This window comes from Amia ocellicauda, unplaced genomic scaffold (genome assembly GCF_036373705.1).
Source record: "Amia ocellicauda isolate fAmiCal2 unplaced genomic scaffold, fAmiCal2.hap1 HAP1_SCAFFOLD_30, whole genome shotgun sequence".
NCBI lineage: Eukaryota > Metazoa > Chordata > Actinopteri > Amiiformes > Amiidae > Amia > Amia ocellicauda.
Genome location: NW_027102865.1, coordinates 766,337 through 784,105, shown reverse-complemented (window position 1 = coordinate 784,105; position 17,769 = coordinate 766,337). Strand labels below are relative to the sequence as shown.

General features: G+C 44.3%; 10 non-coding genes and 26 pseudogenes across 10 annotated transcripts; all 36 read left to right on the top strand.

The window, feature by feature from the left end:
• The first annotated feature begins 148 nt into the window (after window positions 1–148).
• Window positions 149–266, top strand: LOC136728922 (uncharacterized; annotated as a pseudogene).
• A 216-nt stretch (window positions 267–482) lies between these two features.
• Window positions 483–601, top strand: LOC136729395 (5S ribosomal RNA). The gene has a single exon (XR_010808995.1). It is a non-coding gene; the product is annotated as a 5S ribosomal RNA (ribosomal RNA).
• A 220-nt stretch (window positions 602–821) lies between these two features.
• Window positions 822–940, top strand: LOC136729501 (uncharacterized; annotated as a pseudogene).
• A 215-nt stretch (window positions 941–1,155) lies between these two features.
• On the top strand, window positions 1,156–1,274 carry LOC136729174 (uncharacterized; annotated as a pseudogene).
• Window positions 1,275–1,495: 221 nt separating this feature from the next.
• Window positions 1,496–1,614, top strand: LOC136729522 (uncharacterized; annotated as a pseudogene).
• Window positions 1,615–1,835: 221 nt separating this feature from the next.
• Window positions 1,836–1,954, top strand: LOC136729330 (5S ribosomal RNA). The gene has a single exon (XR_010808937.1). It is a non-coding gene; the product is annotated as a 5S ribosomal RNA (ribosomal RNA).
• Window positions 1,955–2,164: 210 nt separating this feature from the next.
• Window positions 2,165–2,283, top strand: LOC136729525 (uncharacterized; annotated as a pseudogene).
• A 221-nt stretch (window positions 2,284–2,504) lies between these two features.
• LOC136729066 (uncharacterized) lies at window positions 2,505–2,633 on the top strand (annotated as a pseudogene).
• Window positions 2,634–2,848: 215 nt separating this feature from the next.
• LOC136729345 (5S ribosomal RNA) lies at window positions 2,849–2,967 on the top strand. Its single transcript, XR_010808951.1, has one exon. It is a non-coding gene; the product is annotated as a 5S ribosomal RNA (ribosomal RNA).
• A 216-nt stretch (window positions 2,968–3,183) lies between these two features.
• Window positions 3,184–3,302, top strand: LOC136728899 (uncharacterized; annotated as a pseudogene).
• A 216-nt stretch (window positions 3,303–3,518) lies between these two features.
• LOC136729311 (5S ribosomal RNA) lies at window positions 3,519–3,637 on the top strand. Its single transcript, XR_010808920.1, has one exon. It is a non-coding gene; the product is annotated as a 5S ribosomal RNA (ribosomal RNA).
• Window positions 3,638–3,853: 216 nt separating this feature from the next.
• LOC136728846 (uncharacterized) lies at window positions 3,854–3,972 on the top strand (annotated as a pseudogene).
• A 220-nt stretch (window positions 3,973–4,192) lies between these two features.
• Window positions 4,193–4,311, top strand: LOC136729121 (uncharacterized; annotated as a pseudogene).
• A 209-nt stretch (window positions 4,312–4,520) lies between these two features.
• LOC136729104 (uncharacterized) lies at window positions 4,521–4,649 on the top strand (annotated as a pseudogene).
• Window positions 4,650–4,865: 216 nt separating this feature from the next.
• Window positions 4,866–4,984, top strand: LOC136729420 (5S ribosomal RNA). Its single transcript, XR_010809018.1, has one exon. It is a non-coding gene; the product is annotated as a 5S ribosomal RNA (ribosomal RNA).
• Window positions 4,985–5,200: 216 nt separating this feature from the next.
• LOC136728915 (uncharacterized) lies at window positions 5,201–5,319 on the top strand (annotated as a pseudogene).
• Window positions 5,320–5,540: 221 nt separating this feature from the next.
• Window positions 5,541–5,659, top strand: LOC136729120 (uncharacterized; annotated as a pseudogene).
• Window positions 5,660–5,878: 219 nt separating this feature from the next.
• Window positions 5,879–5,997, top strand: LOC136729643 (uncharacterized; annotated as a pseudogene).
• Window positions 5,998–6,220: 223 nt separating this feature from the next.
• Window positions 6,221–6,339, top strand: LOC136728793 (uncharacterized; annotated as a pseudogene).
• A 547-nt stretch (window positions 6,340–6,886) lies between these two features.
• LOC136729566 (uncharacterized) lies at window positions 6,887–7,005 on the top strand (annotated as a pseudogene).
• Window positions 7,006–7,221: 216 nt separating this feature from the next.
• LOC136729284 (5S ribosomal RNA) lies at window positions 7,222–7,340 on the top strand. The gene has a single exon (XR_010808895.1). It is a non-coding gene; the product is annotated as a 5S ribosomal RNA (ribosomal RNA).
• Window positions 7,341–7,560: 220 nt separating this feature from the next.
• LOC136729069 (uncharacterized) lies at window positions 7,561–7,680 on the top strand (annotated as a pseudogene).
• Window positions 7,681–7,893: 213 nt separating this feature from the next.
• LOC136729157 (uncharacterized) lies at window positions 7,894–8,012 on the top strand (annotated as a pseudogene).
• A 216-nt stretch (window positions 8,013–8,228) lies between these two features.
• On the top strand, window positions 8,229–8,347 carry LOC136729143 (uncharacterized; annotated as a pseudogene).
• Window positions 8,348–8,563: 216 nt separating this feature from the next.
• On the top strand, window positions 8,564–8,682 carry LOC136729372 (5S ribosomal RNA). The gene has a single exon (XR_010808975.1). It is a non-coding gene; the product is annotated as a 5S ribosomal RNA (ribosomal RNA).
• A 216-nt stretch (window positions 8,683–8,898) lies between these two features.
• LOC136729201 (uncharacterized) lies at window positions 8,899–9,017 on the top strand (annotated as a pseudogene).
• Window positions 9,018–9,564: 547 nt separating this feature from the next.
• Window positions 9,565–9,683, top strand: LOC136729614 (uncharacterized; annotated as a pseudogene).
• Window positions 9,684–9,899: 216 nt separating this feature from the next.
• LOC136729424 (5S ribosomal RNA) lies at window positions 9,900–10,018 on the top strand. Its single transcript, XR_010809022.1, has one exon. It is a non-coding gene; the product is annotated as a 5S ribosomal RNA (ribosomal RNA).
• A 221-nt stretch (window positions 10,019–10,239) lies between these two features.
• LOC136729678 (5S ribosomal RNA) lies at window positions 10,240–10,358 on the top strand. Its single transcript, XR_010809050.1, has one exon. It is a non-coding gene; the product is annotated as a 5S ribosomal RNA (ribosomal RNA).
• A 216-nt stretch (window positions 10,359–10,574) lies between these two features.
• LOC136728937 (uncharacterized) lies at window positions 10,575–10,693 on the top strand (annotated as a pseudogene).
• Window positions 10,694–10,911: 218 nt separating this feature from the next.
• LOC136728799 (uncharacterized) lies at window positions 10,912–11,030 on the top strand (annotated as a pseudogene).
• A 216-nt stretch (window positions 11,031–11,246) lies between these two features.
• LOC136729164 (uncharacterized) lies at window positions 11,247–11,365 on the top strand (annotated as a pseudogene).
• A 214-nt stretch (window positions 11,366–11,579) lies between these two features.
• Window positions 11,580–11,698, top strand: LOC136729623 (uncharacterized; annotated as a pseudogene).
• Window positions 11,699–11,914: 216 nt separating this feature from the next.
• Window positions 11,915–12,033, top strand: LOC136729397 (5S ribosomal RNA). Its single transcript, XR_010808997.1, has one exon. It is a non-coding gene; the product is annotated as a 5S ribosomal RNA (ribosomal RNA).
• Window positions 12,034–12,242: 209 nt separating this feature from the next.
• On the top strand, window positions 12,243–12,361 carry LOC136729008 (uncharacterized; annotated as a pseudogene).
• Window positions 12,362–12,582: 221 nt separating this feature from the next.
• LOC136729583 (uncharacterized) lies at window positions 12,583–12,701 on the top strand (annotated as a pseudogene).
• Window positions 12,702–17,769: the final 5,068 nt, after the last annotated feature.

Below are 17,769 nucleotides of genomic sequence, written 5' to 3'. Positions count from 1 at the left end.
TACACGTATCCAGCTACTGTCAACACCCTTTGCTGCACTGATATTTTTCCATCCATTTTTCTTTTTTCTTTTTTTCTTTTTTTTTTTTGCTGGAAGTTCCGTCAACACCCGCCAACCTTTAAGAGACATCATGCAGCCAGGCCTTTCGGCTTGTGGCCACACCGTCCTGAATGCGCCCGATGTCGTCAGATCTCGGAAGTGAACGGGGCAGGGCCTGGTCAGTACTTGGATGGGAGACCTCCTAGAAATACCAGGTGCTGCAAGCTTTTACATCTCCTGGGTAACTTTATCGTAGCTCTTAATTCTCTCTTTCTGTCTGGAGGAGATATAATTGAAGAATTGTACACGTACCCAGCTACTGTCAACACCCTTTGCTGCACTGATATTTTTCCATCCATTTTTCTTTTTTTTTGTTTTTTATTGCTGGAAGTTCCGTCAATACCCGCCAACCTTTAAGAGACATCATGCAGCCAGGCCTCTTGGCTTGCGGCCACACCGTCCTGAATGCGCCCGATCTCATCATATCTCGGAAGCTAAACGGGGCAGGGCCTGGTCAGTACTTGGATGGGAGACCTCCTAGAAATACCAGGTGCTGCAAGCCTTTTACGTCTCCTGGGTAACTTCATCGTAGCTCTTAATACTCTCTTTCTGTCTCCAGGAGATATAATTGAAGAATTGTACACGTACCCGGCTACTTTCAACACCCTTTCCTGCACTGATATTTTTCCCTCCATTTTTCTATTTTTTTTTTCTTTTTTTTTGCTGGAAATTCCGTCAATACCCACCAGCCTTTAAGAGACATCATGCAGCCAGACATCTCGGCTTGCGGCCACACCGTCCTGAACGCGCCCGATCTCGTCAGATCTCGGAAGCTAAACGGGGCAGGACCTGGTCAGTACTTGAATGTGAGACCTCCTGGAAATACCTGGTGCTGCAAGCTTTTACGTCTCCTGGGTAACTTCATCGTAGCTCTTAATACTCTCTATCTGTCTGGAGGAGATATAATTGAAGAATTGTACACGTACCCGGCTACCTTCAACACGCTTTGCTGCACTGATATTTGTCCCTCCATTTTTCTTTTTTCTTTTGTTTTTTGCTGGAAGTTCCATCAATACCCTCCAGCCTTTAAGAGACATCATGCAGCCAGGCCTCTTGGCTTGAGGCCACACCGTCCTGAAGACGCAAGATCTCGTCAGATCTCGGAAGAAAAACTGGGCAGGGCCTGGTCAGTAATTGGATGGGTGACCTCCTGGAAATACCAGGTGCTGAAAGCTTTTTACATCTCCTGGGTAACTTCATCGTAGCTCTTAATACTCTCATTCAGTCTGGAGGAGATATAATTGAAGAATTGTACATGTACCCGGCTACTTTCAACACCCTGTCCTGCACTGATATTTTTCCCTCCATTTTTCTATTTATTTATTTTTTATTTTTTGCTGGAAGTTCCGTCAATACCCGCCAGCCTTTAAGAGACATCATGCAGCCCGGCCTCTTGGCTTGCGGCCACACCGTCCTGAACACGTCCGATCTCGTCAGATCTCGGAAGCTAAACGGGGCAGGGCCTCGTCAGTACTTGGATGGGAGACCTCCTGGAAATACCTGGTGCTGCAAGCTTTTTACGTCTCCTGGGAAACTTCATCGTAGCTCTTAATACTCTCTATCTGTCTGGAGGAGATATAATTGAAGTATTGTACACGTACCCGGCTACTTTCAACAGCCTTTGCTGCACTGATATTTTTCCCTCCATTTTTCTATTTTTTTTTTTTTTTTTTTTTGCTGGAAGTTCCGTCAATACCCGCCAACCTTTAAGAGACATCATGCAGCCAGGCCTTTCGGCTTGTGGCCACACCGTCCTGAATGTGCCCGATCTCGTCAGATCTCGGAAGCTAAACGGGGCAGGGCCTGGTCAGTACTTGGATGGGAGACCTCCTAGAAATACCAGGTGCTGCAAGCTTTTTACGTCTCCTGGGTAACTTCATCGTAGCCCTTAATACTCTCTTTCTGTCTCCAGGAGATATAATTGAAGAATTGTACACGTACCCGGCTACTTTCAACACCCTTTGCTGCACTGGTATATTTCCCTCTATTTTTCTTTTTTTTTTTTGCTGGCAGTTCCGTCAATACCCGCCAGCCTTTAAGAGACATCATGCAGCCAGGCCTTTTGACTTGTGGCCACACCGTCCTGAATGCGCCCGATCTCGTCAGATCTCGGAAACTAAACGGGGCAGGGCCTGGTCAGTACTTGGATGGGAGACCTCCTAGAAATACCAGGTGCTGCAAGCTTTATACGTCTCCTGGGTAACTTCATCGTAGCTCTTAATACTCTCTTTCTGTCTCCAGGAGATATAATTGAAGAATTGTACACGTACCCGGCTACTTTCAACACCCTTTCCTGCACTGATATTTTTCCCTCCATTTTTCTTTTTTTTTTTTTTTTTTTTTTTGCTGGAAATTCCGTCAATACCCGCCAGCCTTTAAGAGACATCATGCAGCCAGACATCTCGGCTTGCGGCCACACCGTCCTGAACGCGCCCGATCTTGCCCGATCTTGTCAGATCTCGGAAGCTAAACAGGGCAGGACCTGGTCAGTACTTAAATGTGAGACCTCCTGGAAATACCTGGTGCTGCAAGCTTTTACGTCTCCTGGGTAACTTTATCGTAGCTCTTAATACTCTCTATCTGTCTGGAGGAGATATAATTGAAGTATTGTACACGTACCCAGCTACTGTCAACACCCTTTGCTCCACTGATATTTTTCCATCCATTTTTCTTTTTTTTTTTTTTTTTTAATGGAAGTTCCGTCAATACCCGCCAACCTTTAAGAGACATCATGCAGCCAGGCTTCTCGGCTTGCGGCCACACCGTCCTGAATGCGCCCGATCTCGTCAGATCTCGGAAGCTAAACGGGGCAGGGCCTGGTCAGTACTTGGATGGGAGACCTCCTAGAAATACCAGGTGCTGCAAGCCTTTTACGTCTCCTGGGTAACTTCATCGTAGCTCTTAATACTCTCTTTCTGTCTCCAGGAGATATAATTGAAGAATTGTACACATACTAGGCTACTTTCAACACCCTTTGCTGCACTGATATTTTTCCCTCTATTTTTCTTTTTATTTTATTTTTTTGCTGGAAGTTCCGTCAATATCCGCCAGCCTTTAAGAGACATCATGCAGCCAGGCCTCTTGGCTTGTAGTCACACTGTCCTGAACGCGCCCGATCATATCAGATTTCGGAAGCTAAACGGGGCAGGGCCTGGTCAGTACTTGGATGTGTGACCTCCTGGAAATACCAGGTGCTGCAAGCTTTTTACGTCTCCTGGGTAACTTCATCGTAGCTCTTAATACTCTCTTTCTGTCTCCAGGAGATATAATTGAAGTATTGTACACGTACCCAGCTACTGTCAACACCCTTTGCTGCACTGATATTTTTCCATCCATTTTTTTTTTTTTTTTTTTTTTTTGCTGGAAGTTCCGTCAATACCCGCCAACCTTTAAGAGACATCATGCAGCCAGGCCTCTCGGCTTGCGGCCACACCATCCTGAATGCGCCCGATCTCGTCAGATCTCGGAAGCTAAACGGGGCAGGGCCTGGTCAGTACATGGATGGGAGACCTCCTAGAAATACCAGGTGCTGCAAGCCTTTTACGTCTCCTGGGTAACTTCATCGTAGCTCTTAATACTCTCTTTCTGTCTCCAGGAGATATAATTGAAGAATTGTCCACTTACTAGGCTACTTTCAACACCCTTTGCTGCACTGATATTTTTCCCTCCATTTTTCTTTTTATTTTATTTTTTTGCTGGAAGTTCCGTCAATATCCGCCAGCCTTTAAGAGACATCATGCAGCCAGGCCTCTTGGTTTGTAGTCACACCGTCCTGAACGCTCCCGATCATATCAGATTTCGGAAGCTAAACGGGGCAGGGCCTGGTCAGTACTTGGATGTGTGACCTCCTGGAAATACCAGGTGCTGCAAGCTTTTTACGTCTCCTGGGTAACTTTATCGTAGCTCTTAATACTCTCTATCTGTCTGGAGGAGATTTAATTGAAGTATTGTACACGTACCCAGCTACTGTCAACACCCTTTGCTGCACTGATATTTTTCCATCCATTTTTTTTTTTTTTTTTTTTTTTTTTTTGCTGGAAATTCCGTCAATACCCGCCATCCTTTAAGAGACATCATGCAGCCAGGCATCTCGGCTTGCGGCCACACCATACTGAACGCGCCCGATCTCGTCAGATCTCGGAAGCTAAACGGGGCAGGACCTGGTTAGTACATGAATGTGAGACCTCCTGGAAATACTTAGTGCTGCAAGCGTTTACGTCTCCTGGGTAACTTTATCGTAGCTCTTAATACTCTCTCTCTGTCTGGAGGAGATATAATTGAAGAATTGTACACGTACCCGGCTACTTTCAACAGCCTTTGCTGCACTGATATTTTTCCCTCTATTTTTCTTTTTTTTTTTTGCTGGCAGTTCCGTCAATACCCGCCAGCCTTTAAGAGACATCATGCAGCCAGACATCTCGGCTTGCGGCCACACCGTCCTGAACGCGCCCGATCTTGCCCGATCTTGTCAGATCTCGGAAGCTAAACGGGGCAGGACCTGGTCAGTACTTAAATGTGAGACCTCCTGGAAATACCTGGTGCTGCAAGCTTTTACGTCTCCTGGGTAACTTTATCGTAGCTCTTAATACTCTCTATCTGTCTGGAGGAGATATAATTGAAGTATTGTACACGTACCCAGCTACTGTCAACACCCTTTGCTGCACTGATATTTTTCCATCCATTTTTCTTTTTTTTTTTTTTTTTTTGCTGGAAGTTCCGTCAATACCCGCCAACCTTTAAGAGACATCATGCAGCCAGGCTTCTCGGCTTGCAGCCACACCGTCCTGAATGCGCCCGATCTCGTCAGATCTCGGAAGCTAAACGGGGCAGGGCCTGGTCAGTACTTGGATGGGAGACCTCCTAGAAATACCAGGTGCTGCAAGCCTTTTACGTCTCCTGGGTAACTTCATCGTAGCTCTTAATACTCTCTTTCTGTCTCCAGGAGAAATAATTGAAGAATTGTACACGTACTAGGCTACTTTCAACACCCTTTGCTGCACTGATATTTTTCCCTCTATTTTTCTTTTTATTTTATTTTTTTGCTGGAAGTTCCGTCAATATCCGCCAGCCTTTAAGAGACATCATGCAGCCAGGCCTCTTGGCTTGTAGTCACACTGTCCTGAACGCGCCCGATCATATCAGATTTCGGAAGCTAAACGGGGCAGGGCCTGGTCAGTACTTGGATGTGTGACCTCTTGGAAATACCAGGTGCTGCAAGCCTTTTACGTCTCCTGGGTAACTTTATCGTAGCTCTTAATACTCTCTATCTGTCTGGAGGAGATATAATTGAAGTATTGTACACGTACCCAGCTACTGTCAACACCCTTTGCTGCACTGATATTTTTCCATCCATTTTTTTTTTTTTTTTTTTTTTTTTTTTTGCTGGAAATTCCGTCAATACCCGCCATCCTTTAAGAGACATCATGCAGCCAGGCATCTCGGCTTGCGGCCACACCATACTGAACGCGCCCGATCTCGTCAGATCTCGGAAGCTAAACGGGGCAGGACCTGGTTAGTACATGAATGTGAGACCTCCTGGAAATACTTAGTGCTGCAAGCGTTTACGTCTCCTGGGTAACTTTATCGTAGCTCTTAATACTCTCTCTCTGTCTGGAGGAGATATAATTGAAGAATTGTACATGTACCCGGCTACTTTCAACACCCTTTGCTGCACTGATATTTTTCCCTCCCTTTTTCTATTTTTTTTTTTTTTTTTTTTGCTGGAAGTTCCGTCAATACTTGCCAGCCTTTAAGAGACATCATGCAGCCAGGTCTCTTGGCTTGCGGCCACACCGTCCTGAACGCGCCTGATCTCATCATATCTCGGAAGCAAAACGGGGCAGGGCCTGGTCAGTACTTGGTTGGGTGACCTCCTGGAAATGCCAGGTGCTGCAAGCTTTTTACGTCTCCTGGGTAACTTCATCGTAGCTCTTAATACTCTCTTTCTGTCTGGAGGAGATATAATTGAAGAATTGTACACGTACCCGGCTACTTTCAAAACCCATTACTGCACTGATATTTTTCCCTCCATTTTTCTTTTTCTTTTTTTTTTTTTTTTTTTGCTGGAAGTTCCGTCAATACCCGCCAGCCATTAAGAGACATCATGCAGCCAGGCCTCTCGGCTTGCGGCCACACCATCCTGAACGCGCCCGATCTCGTCAGATCTCGGAATTTAAACGGGGCAGGGCCTGGTCAGTACTTTTATGGGTGACCTTCTGGAAATACGAGGTGCTGCAAACTTTTTACGTCTCCTGGGTAACTTCATCGTAGCTCTTAATTCTCTCTTTCTGTCTGGAGGAGATATAATTGAAGAATTGTACACGTACCCGGCTACTTTCAACAGTCTTTGCTGCACTGATATTTTTCCCTCCATTTTTCTTTTTTTTTTTTTTTTTTTTGCTGGAAGTTCCGTCAATACCCGCCAGCCATTAAGAGACATCATGCAGCCAGGCCTCTTGGCTTGCGAACACACAGTCCTGAACGCGCCCGATCTCGGAAGATCTCGGAAACTAAACGGGGCAGGACCTGGTCAGTACTTGGATGGGAGATCTTCTGGAAATACCAGGTGCTGCCAGCTTTTTACGTCTCCTGGGGAACTTCATCGTAGCTCTTAATACTCTCTTTCTGTCTGGAGAATATATAATTGAAGAATTGTACACGTACCCGGCTACTTTCAACACCCTTTGCTGCACTGGTATTTTTCCCTCTATTTTTCTTTTTTTTTTTTGCTGGCAGTTCCGTCAATACCCGCCAGCCTTTAAGAGACATCATGCAGCCAGGCATCTCGGCTTGCGGCCAAACCATCCTGAACGCGCCCGATCTCGTCAGATCTCGGAAACTGAATGGGGCAGGGCCTGGTCAGTACTTGGATGGGAGACCTCCTGGAAATACCAGGTGCTGCAAGCTTTTTACGTCTGCTGGGTAAGTTTATCATAGCTCTTAATACTCTCCTACTGTCTGGAGGAGATATAATTGAAGTATTGTACACGTACCCGGCTACTTTCAACACCCATTGCTGCACTGATATTTTTCCCTCCATTTTTCTTTTTCTTTATTAATTTTTCTGGAAGTTCCGTCAATATCCGCCAGCCTTTAAGAGACTTCATACATCCAGGCCTCTTGGCTTGCGGCCACACCGTCCTGAACGCGCCCGATCTCGTCAGATCTCGGAAGCTGAACGGGGCAGGGCCTGGTCAGTACTTGGATGGGTGACCTCCTGGAAATACCAGGTGCTGCAAGCTTTTTTCGTCACTTGGGTAACTTCATCGTAGCTCTTAATACTCGCTTTCTGTCTGGAGGAGATATAATTGAAGTATTGTACACGTACCCGGCTACATTCAACACCCTTTCCTGCACTGATATTTTTCCCTCCATTTTTCTATTTTTTTTTTTTTTTTTTTTCTTGGATGTTCCGTCAATACCCGCCAGCCTTTTAGAGACATCATGCAGCCAGGCGTCTTGGCTTGTGTGCCACACCATCCTGAATGCGCCCGATCTCGTCAGGTCTCGGAAGCTAAACGGGGCAGGTCCTGATCAGTACTTGGATGGGTGACCTCCTGGAAATACCATGTAATGCAAGCTTTTTACGTATCCTGTGTAACTTCATCGTAGCTCTTAATACTCTTTCTGTCTGGAGGAGATATAATTGAAGTATTGTACACGTACCCGGCTACTTTCAACACCCTTTGCTGCACTGAAATTTTTCCCTCCATTTTTGTTATTTCTTTTTTTTTTGCTGGAAGTTCCGTCAATACCCTCCAGCCTTTTAGAGACATTATGCAGCCAGGCCCCTTGGCTTGCGGCCACACCGTCCTGAACGCGCCCGATCTCGTCAGACCTTGGAAACTAAACGAGCCAGGGCCTGGTTGGTACTTGGATGGGTGACCTCCTGGAAATACCATGTAATGCAAGCTTTTTACGTATCCTGTGTAACTTCATCGTAGCTCTTAATACTCTCTTTCAGTCTGGAGGAGATATAATTGAAGAATTGTACACGTACCCGGCTACTTTCAACACCCTTTGCTGCACTGATATTTTTCCCTCCATTTTTCTTTTTTCTATTGATTTTTGCAGGAAGTTCCATCAATACCCTCCAGCCTTTAAGAGACATCATGCAGCCAGGCATCTTGGCTTGCGGCCACACCGTCCTGAATGCGCCCGATCTCGTCAGACCTTGGAAACTAAACGAGCCAGGGCCTGGTTGGTACTTGGATGGGTGACCTCCTGGAAATACCATGTAATGCAAGCTTTTTACGTATCCTGTGTAACTTCATCGTAGCTCTTAATACTCTCTTTCAGTCTGGAGGAGATATAATTGAAGAATTGTACACGTACCCGGCTACTTTCAACACCCTTTGCTGCACTGATATTTTTCCCTCCATTTTTCTTTTTTCTATTGATTTTTGCAGGAAGTTCCATCAATACCCTCCAGCCTTTAAGAGACATCATGCAGCCAGGCCTCTTGGCTTGCGGCCACACCGTCCTGAACGCACCTGATCTCGTCAGATCTTGGAAGCTAAATGGGGCAGGGCCTGGTCAGTACTTGGATGGGAGACCTCCTGGAAATACCAGGTGCTGCAAGCTTTTTTCGTCTGCTGGGTAACTTTATCTTAGCTCTTAATACACTCTTTCTGTCTGGAGGAGATATAATTGAAGTATTGTACACGTACCCGGCTACTTTTAACACCCTTTGCTGCACTGATATTTTTCCCTCCATTTTTCTTTTTCTTTTTTCTTTTTTCTGGAAGTTCCGTCAATATCCGCCAGCCTTTAAGAGACATCATGCAGCAAGGCCTCTTGGCTTGCGGCCACACCGTCCTGAACGCGCCCCATCTCGTCAGCTCTCGGAAGCTAAACTGGGCAGGGCCTGGTCATTACTTGAATGTGAGACCTTCTGGAAATTCCAGGCGCTGCAAGCTTTTTTCGTCACCTGGGGAACTTCGTCGTAGCTTTTAATACTCTCTTTCTGTCTGGAGGAGATTTAATTGAAGAATTGTACACGTACCTGGCTACTTTCAACACCCTTTGCGGCAGTGATATTTTTCCCTCCATTTTTCTTATTTCTTTTTTTTTTTTTATTTGCTGGAAGTTCCGTCAATACCCGCCAGCCTTTAAAAGACATCATGCAGCCAGGTCTCTCGGCTTGCGGCCACACCGTCCTGAACGCGTCAGATCTCGGAAGCTGAACGGGGCAGGGTCCTGGTCAGTACTTGGATGGGTGACCTCCTGGAAATACCAGGTGCTGCAAGCTTTTATCGTCACTTGGGTAACTTCATCGTAGCTCTTAATACTCTCTTTCTGTCTGAAGGAGATATAATTGAAGTATTGTAAACGTACCCGGCTACTTTCAACACCCTTTGCTGCACTGATATTTTTCCCTCCATTTTTCTTTTTTCATTTTTTTTTGCTGGAAGTTCCGTCAATACCCTCCAGCCATTTAGAGACATCATGGAGCCAGGCCTCTTGGCTTGCGGCCACACTGTCCTGAACGTGCCCGATCTCGTCAGACCTTGGAAACTAAACGGGCCAGGGCCTGGTTAGTACTTGGATGGGTGACCTCCTGGAAATACCAGGTGATGCAAGCTTTTTACGTATCCTGTGTAACTTCATCGTAGCTCTTAATACTCTCTTATAGTCCGGAGGAGATATAATTGAAGAATTGTACACGTACCCGGCTACTTTCAACACCCTTTGCTGCACTGATATATTTCCCTCCATTTTTCTTTTTTCTTTTATTTTTTGCTGTAAGTTCCGTCAATACCCTCCAGCCTTTAAGAGACTTCATGCAGCCAGGCCTCTTGGCTTGCGGCCACACCGTCTTGAACGCGCCCGATCTCGTCAGATCTCGGAAGCTGAACGGGGCAGGGCCTGGTCAGTACTTGGATGGGTGACCTCCTGGAAATAACAGGTGCTGCAAGCTTTTTTCGTCACTTGGGTAACTTCATCATAGCTCTTTATACTCTCTTTCTGTCTGGAGGAGATATAATTGAAGAATTGTACACGTACCCGGCTACTTTCAACACCCTTTCCTGCACTGATATTTTTCCCTCCATTTTTCTATTTTTTTTTTTTTTTTTTTTTTCTGGAAATTCCGTCAATACCCGCCAGCCTTTAAGAGACATCATGCAGCCAGGCGTCTCGGCTTGTGGCCACACCGTCCTGAATGCGCCCGATCTCGTCAGATCTCGGAAGCTAAACGGGGCAGGGCCTGGTCAGTACTTAGATGGGAGACCTCCTGGAAATACCAGGTGCTGCAAGCTTTTTACATCACTTGGGTAATTTCATCGTAGCTCTTAATACTCTCTTTCTGTCTGGAGGAGATATAATTGAAGTATTGTACACGTACCCGGCTACTTTTAACACCCTTTGCTGCACTGATATTTTTCCCTCCAGTTCTCTTTTTTCTTCTTCATTTTGCTGGAAGATCCGTCAATACCCACCAGCCTTTAAGAGACATCATGCAGCCAGGCCTCTTGGCTTGCGGCCACACCGTCCTGAACGCGCCCGATCTCGTCAGATCTCGGAAACGAAACGGGGCAGGACCTGGTCAGTACTTGGATAGGAGATCTCCTGGAAATACCAGGTGCTGCCAGCTTTTTACGTCTGCTGGGTAACTTTATCGTAGCTCTTAATACTCTCTTTCAGTCTGGAGGAGATATAATTGAAGTATTGTACATTTACCCAGCTACTTTTAACACCCTTTGCTGCACTGATATTTTTCCCTCCATTTTTCTTTTTCTTTTTTTTTTTTCTGCTGGAAGTTCCGTCAATACCCGCCAACCTTTAAGAGACATCATGCAGCCAGGCGTCTCGGCTTGTGGCCACACCGTCCTGAATGCGACCGATCTCGTCAGATCTTGGAAGCTAAACGGGGCAGTGCCTGGTCTGTACTTGGATGGGTGACCTCCTGGAAATACCAGGTGCTGCAAGCTTTTTACTTCTCCTGGGTAACTTTATCGTAGCTCTTAATACTCTCTTTCTGTCTGGAGGAGATATAATTGAAGTATTGTACACGTACCCGGCAACTTTCAACACCCTTTGCTGCAGTGGTATTTTTCCCTCCATTTTTCTTTTTTCTTTTTTATTTTGCTGGAAGTTCCGTCAATACCCTCCAGCCTTTAAGAGACATCATGCAGCCAGGCCTCTTGGCATGCGGACACATTGTCCTGAACGCGCCCGAACTCATCAGATCTCGGAAGCTAAACGGGGCAGGACCTGGTCAGTACTTGAATGTGAGACCTCCTAGAAATACCTGGTGCTGCAAGCTTTTACGTCTCCTGGGTAACTTCATCGTAGCTCTTTATACTCTCTTTCTGTCTGGAGGAGATATAATTGAAGTATTGTACACGTACCCGGCTACTTTTAACACCCTTTGCTGCACTGATATTTTTCCCTCCATTTTTCTTTTTTCATTTTTTTTTGCTGGAAGTTCTGTCAATACCCTCCAGCCATTTAGAGACATCATGCAGCCAGGCCTCTTGGCTTGCGGCCACACCGTCCTGAACGCGCCCGATCTCGTCAGACCTTGGAAACTAAACGGGCCAGGGCCTGGTTAGTACTTGGATGGGTGACCTCCTGGAAATACCAGGTGATGCAAGCTTTTTACTTATCCTGTGTAACTTCATCGTAGCTCTTAATACTCTCTTTCAGTCTGGAGGAGATATAATTGAAGAATTGTACACGTACCCGGCTACTTTCAACATCCTTTGCTGCACTGATATTTTTCCCTCCATTTTTCTTTTTTCTTTTTTTTTTTGCTGGAAGGTCCGTCAAAACCCGCCCGCCTTTAAGAGACATCATGCTGCCAGGCCTCTCGGCTTGCGGCCACGCCGTCCTGAACGCGACCGATCTCATCAGATCTCAGAAGCTAAACAGGGCAGGGCCTGGTCAGTACTTGGATGGGTGACCTCCTGGAAATACCAGGTGCTGCAAGCTTTATACGTCTCCTGGGTAACTTCATCGTAGCTCTTAATACTCTCTTTCTGTCTGGAGGATATATAATTGAAGAAATGTACACGTACCCGGCTACTTTCAACACCCTTTGCTGAACTGATATTTTTCCCTCCATTTTTCTTTTTTTATTTGCTGGAAGTTCCGTCAACACCCGTCAGCCTTTAAGAGACATCATGCAGCCAGGCCTCTCGGCTTGCGGCTACACCGTCCTGGACGCACCCCGTCTCGTCAGATCTCGGAAGCTAAACGGGGCATGGCCTGGTCAGTACTTGGATGGGAGATCTCCTAGAAATACCAGGTGCTGCAAGCTTCTTACGTCTCCTGGGTAACTTCATCGTAGCTCTTAATACTCTCTTTCTGTCTGGAGGAGATATAATTGAAGAATTGTACACGTTCCCGGCTACTTTCAACACCCTTTGCTGCACTGTTATTTTTCCCTCCATTTTTTTATTTTTTTATTTTTTATTTTTTGCTGGAAATTCCGTCAATACCCGCCAGCCTTTAAGAGACATCATGCAGCCAGGCATCTCGGCTTGCGGCCACACCGTCCTGAACGTGCCCGATCTCGTCAGACCTTGGAAACTAAACGGGCCAGGGCCTGGTTAGTACTTGGATGGGTGACCTCCAGGAAATACCAGGTGATGCAAGCTTTTTACGTCTCCTGGGTAACTTCATCGTAGCTCTTAATACTCTTTATCTGTCTGGAGGAGATATAATTGAAGTATTGTACACTTTGTCTTAGGGACAGTCTGGCTAGCAGTGACTGAGTGGTTGACAGACGACAAGCAACGGAATGTACGTGCTCTGTGATGTCATAACAGTCAGCTGAGAGAGGCTCGTGATGTCATCGCTGAGCTGTCTGTCTGTCTGTCTGTCTCTCTCTCTCTCTTTCTCTCTCTCTCTCTCTCTCTCTTCCTCTCAATTCAATTCATTTGTATTGTCAAAGCAATTGGACATACATACATACATATATATATATATATATACATACATACATACATCCATACATGCTAGAAAGTCATTACTATGTTATCTTAAAGGCTAACTAAGCAGAACATTTATCATTATAGAACAGAGTTCATAGGTCAACACATGGTTTTAGGGAACAGGCACGTAGGTCATACCGTTTGACAATGTCTCCAAGGTTCTCATCGTAAATAACAAACAGAAATCAAACTATCTTCTGGGCTGACCTTCTAGCTTGACCGTATCTTTCTTAAGTATACAAGAGAGAAAAACAGGTGTAAGAAAATAATTTCTAATTTTCCTTCTACACATATATACATACATACATACATATGTAGCGTTATGTTGGGTGTATTTGGATAAGAGCATTTGGGCTCTGAGCTGAAGCACTGATCTAAAGAAGACCTCTCCCCCCCCAAAGTTATCAGATTTCCTTAGCTCATCAGCTTGGAACTGGTTTGCATCAAAGTGACAGTTTTGGGGAGGATGGCACCGAGAAGAGGCCAAATAGTTTGGAATTCTGCTATGAGATGTCTGGAGAAAGGGGCCTGTAGGTGATAAAAACTCTTTGAAGTGGATGAGAGCCGAAATCCCGACATAGAGCTACGAACCCAGGCCAACCGGCATTTCCAAAAGATGGCATGGGTTGACATCAGTCATAAATAAAGCCTCCCTCCAATAGGACACTGGGGGCTGAAACCGAAATCCAATCTCAAGAACTCAGGGACCAATCACCTACTGATCTGACAGACTATAAGGAACAGCGGACAGTCTTTCTCTCTCTCTCTCTCTCACCTGAACCAGAAACTCGCTGCCACAGCTCAACCTGTAGCTCTGTTGCCAGAACCGGAATCAGAAACCAACCAAGTCTTTGCCGGCAACAGAAGAGTTAAACTGGGAGAAGGAGATTGAGCGAAGAATTATTTTAAAGGACTTTATTAAATAAATAACTTCACAGACCCACCTGATCAGTGGAGTTTTACAGCTGGACAATTGACTAAGTCGACTGAATACGAAAGTGTCAGTCACTTAAATAGCTATTTGAGTCTTAAGAAACTTGACCCTTGGAACAAACAGGGCCCTGCTTTCCTCAAAGACTTTGTCTTCAAGTAACTACGGTGGAACCCTGCTTACAAAGAAGATTTTGTGCACAACCTTGGAGCCTTCAAACCAATGGAAAATCTGTTTGGAAAAGACTCTACATTCGCGAAACCCCAACTTCCAGGTGCATCGACTGAGTGGAAGTTCTTGGACAAAGCCGAACCGGACTGCCTTTGTTCCAAACCACACGGACCTCGTGCCGTGTGCTGTTATCTGAGCCCGAAGCCAGAGAGGCCTCTCTGCGACGAAGTTCACATAAGTTTAACAGTTTGGAGTTTGTGATTCATGACATTTGAGAAATCAATTAGAAATGTTAATCTGTGATTCATAACTCTAGAATGTGTAATATCATTTAGTTTTCTTAAATATAAATGTGAGTTGCATTAAACTGTTTTGTTGATAATTTTAGAAATAAAATCTGTCAACGCCGAGAAATATCTTCTCATTCCTGTTTAACTGTTTAGTCTGAAATTGACACAAGTTAATAGACATTAGATTATTGGTGGCCCTGCCTATCCTTAATCATTGAATAATAATCAGTTAAGGGAAATTGTGGTAACAAATAGGATCTTTCTCGGCACCTAAACGTAAATGAGACTGATATATATATAACGAGAAGTTACCTGACATAAATACTAACCTGCGTAGTTATTTAATGTCTGACTAATAATACTAACGAGAGACTCACCTTCGTCTTACTAACCGGTATTGTAGTCAATGTGTTTATAACCTTTTTTGTTTAACGATTTGTTAAACGGAATGTACGTGCTCTGTGATGTCATAGCAGTAAGCTGAGAGAGGCTCGTCATGTCATCGCTGAGCTGGCTGGCTGGCTCTCTGTGTGTGTGTGTGTGTGTGTGTGTGTGTGTCTCTCTGTCTGTCTGTCTGTCTGTCTCTCTCTCTCTCTCTTACTCTCTCTCTCTCCCTCTCAATTCAATTCATTTGTATTGTCAAAGCAATTGGACATGCATACATACATACATACATATATATGGAAAATAAACAATATGTGTACATCTCTTTCTGCATTAGTGGTGCCCTCACAGATGTGCAAGTTACATGACAGACAGACAGACAGACACTCACACACACTTTCACACACACACACACACACACACTTTCACAGACAGACAGACAGACACACACACACACACACACACACACACTTGTATACCTGACACGTATAGAAGACTGGATAGGGAGATATAAATAGCAATGGGGAGACTCTTGTACTTGGTGTGGCTCTATCCATATAGTGGGGCCAGCAGCCACTTAGCAGGTGCAGCAATAGAAGCTCAGCCTGGGGAGACTGGATTTAGCATTTCCTCTCCATTTTGATAACTATCCATAATCATTTCTGCAAAATACTTCTATGATACCTATGTATGTTTTTACTTGTACTATATTATACTATCAAGTATCAGTGTACACATACAATGTGACCTGTTACATTAATACAGAGGCCACGGAAGGCCAGATCACTAATAGCCACTGTCCCCTGATATTACACTTTTTTACAATCACTTTGGCACTCATTTCAGAACCTTGATGTCATTTTTCAAAACTCTAGACACCCGATGATCAAAATGCACATTTTTCAAAACTCTAACACTTTTTTACAATTGCTTGGATACAATACACATCAACCTCAGATCATTTGTTCATTGAACTAAAATGACACAACTTAACATCAAAGTATTACCATTTCAAAATGCAATTCACACATTACATCTGAGATCACTGTCTATTCATTTCATTACAAAGATCTAACTATCAATTGATACAGCTGCTCAAAATGATAAGTGACTGTTGCATTACTCTTAATGCATAATTTTATGGAAACTGACAAACAATATTCCATGTTTCGATCATGAAAGTTTCAGGATAATGAGATCCATTGACATCAATAAACGAGGAGCATGAACCAGTTGGACTACATTATCTATGGATGTAATATTTCATCATCATTCATCATCATGTAGCACTTTTCCACACCATGTTTGCAGTGTGGAAGGAAAGTTAGAATTTTTTTCTCTAATACCTGTTTTTCTCTCTTGTATACTTAAGAAAGATAAGGTCAAGCTAGAAGGTCAGGCCAGAAGGTAGTTTGATTTCTGTTTGTTATTTACGATGAGAATCTTGGAGACAATGTCAAACAGTATGATTGAAGTGCCTGCTCCCTAATCCATGTGTTGATCTATGAACTCTGTCCTATAATGATATAAATTCTGCTTAGCTAACTTTTAAGATAACATAGTAATGACTTTCTGATTATAACCAGCTCTTTGATTTTTGTGTATAAAAGCTCTGACTGTTAAAATGAAGGCAGAGCGACTTTGGGATCTACTTGAGTCACTGTTCCTCTCCACGCTGCGTGTATTAAAGGCATTGCAACTAACGCTCCAACCTGGTTGAAGATGATTGTTCTTCCACATCAGATTTGACATTACTGTATGTATGCAGGCCCTTGTAATTGCTTTTCCAATACTGCCAACTGGTTATTGATGATTGATTTCACATTGTGGTACGAGTATCGAGTGAAATGAGTGCTATCCACCCCAGCAACACAGTGATAACATGGAGCCGGCAAGTCATCCAGGTCACAATAGAGGTCAAGCAGTGGGAGGAGGAAGACGTGGTGGTCAAAGGAATGGAAGGGGACATGCACCCCTTCTGAGAGGTGGTCGTGGGCCTCGTCATAGAGGAGGGCTTAGGCCTCACCAGAGAGGCAGCCATGGGCCTCATTTGAGAGGTGTTGGGGGAACGTGGTAGAGGACAAGGCCACGGACCAGACAGCGGCAGCAACAGCAAATAGTGTCCAGTGAAATCCGAGAAATAGTTGTAGAGCATGTTGTAAATCATGGCATGACCATGACTGAGGCAGCTACAATGATTCAATCAAACCTCAGAATCAACTCAGGATCAACTGTGGCCTCAATCATCAGAAATGTCCGTACTGAGAAGCGGCAAGTCTTCAGCATGCACTAAACATTAGGCTACTCTCAATTGTCAAATGACTGTATACTGCATACCAATGTGTAGCACAGAGTATAGTGTGCCTTTTGAAAGAAATGCAGACAGAGTGAAGCAGCTGATGACTGAGTATGTTCAGGTATGTTCAGTTTCAAGATGCCTCTTGTGAAAAATGGTTGTGAGAACCTGAACCTGAACACAGGGCTGATGGAAATTCAGAAGTACAGTAATCAATCCTTTGTTTTACACTAAGCCAGGTGAGGAACACTGCAGTTGACATTTTACTGTAGTTTTGTTCTTTTTTGTAGCTAATTATTGTTGCATGGCTTCAAAGAAACCTATGGTGTGATTTGATTGTATTGCATCAATACATTTCAGATTTTGTTCAATGATTCCACTGTGTCTGTAGTATTCTCTCTACTAGTCCTTTTACAGTGATGTATTTATGTGTAGTACCATAATGAAACATGTATCACATATTTTGTACTACAATATTTAATGATTGTACGAACAACTACACAGTGAAACTATCGGTATCTTCTGTGTGGGTGATCTAAATAAATGTTACTATGGTATTTCATGATAAATGAATTATTTGAACCAACAAGTCTGCAAGTGCAAGGTTTCTTTAAAGATATGAATGCACAATGCAATGTTTTGAACATTGGACAGCCTGTG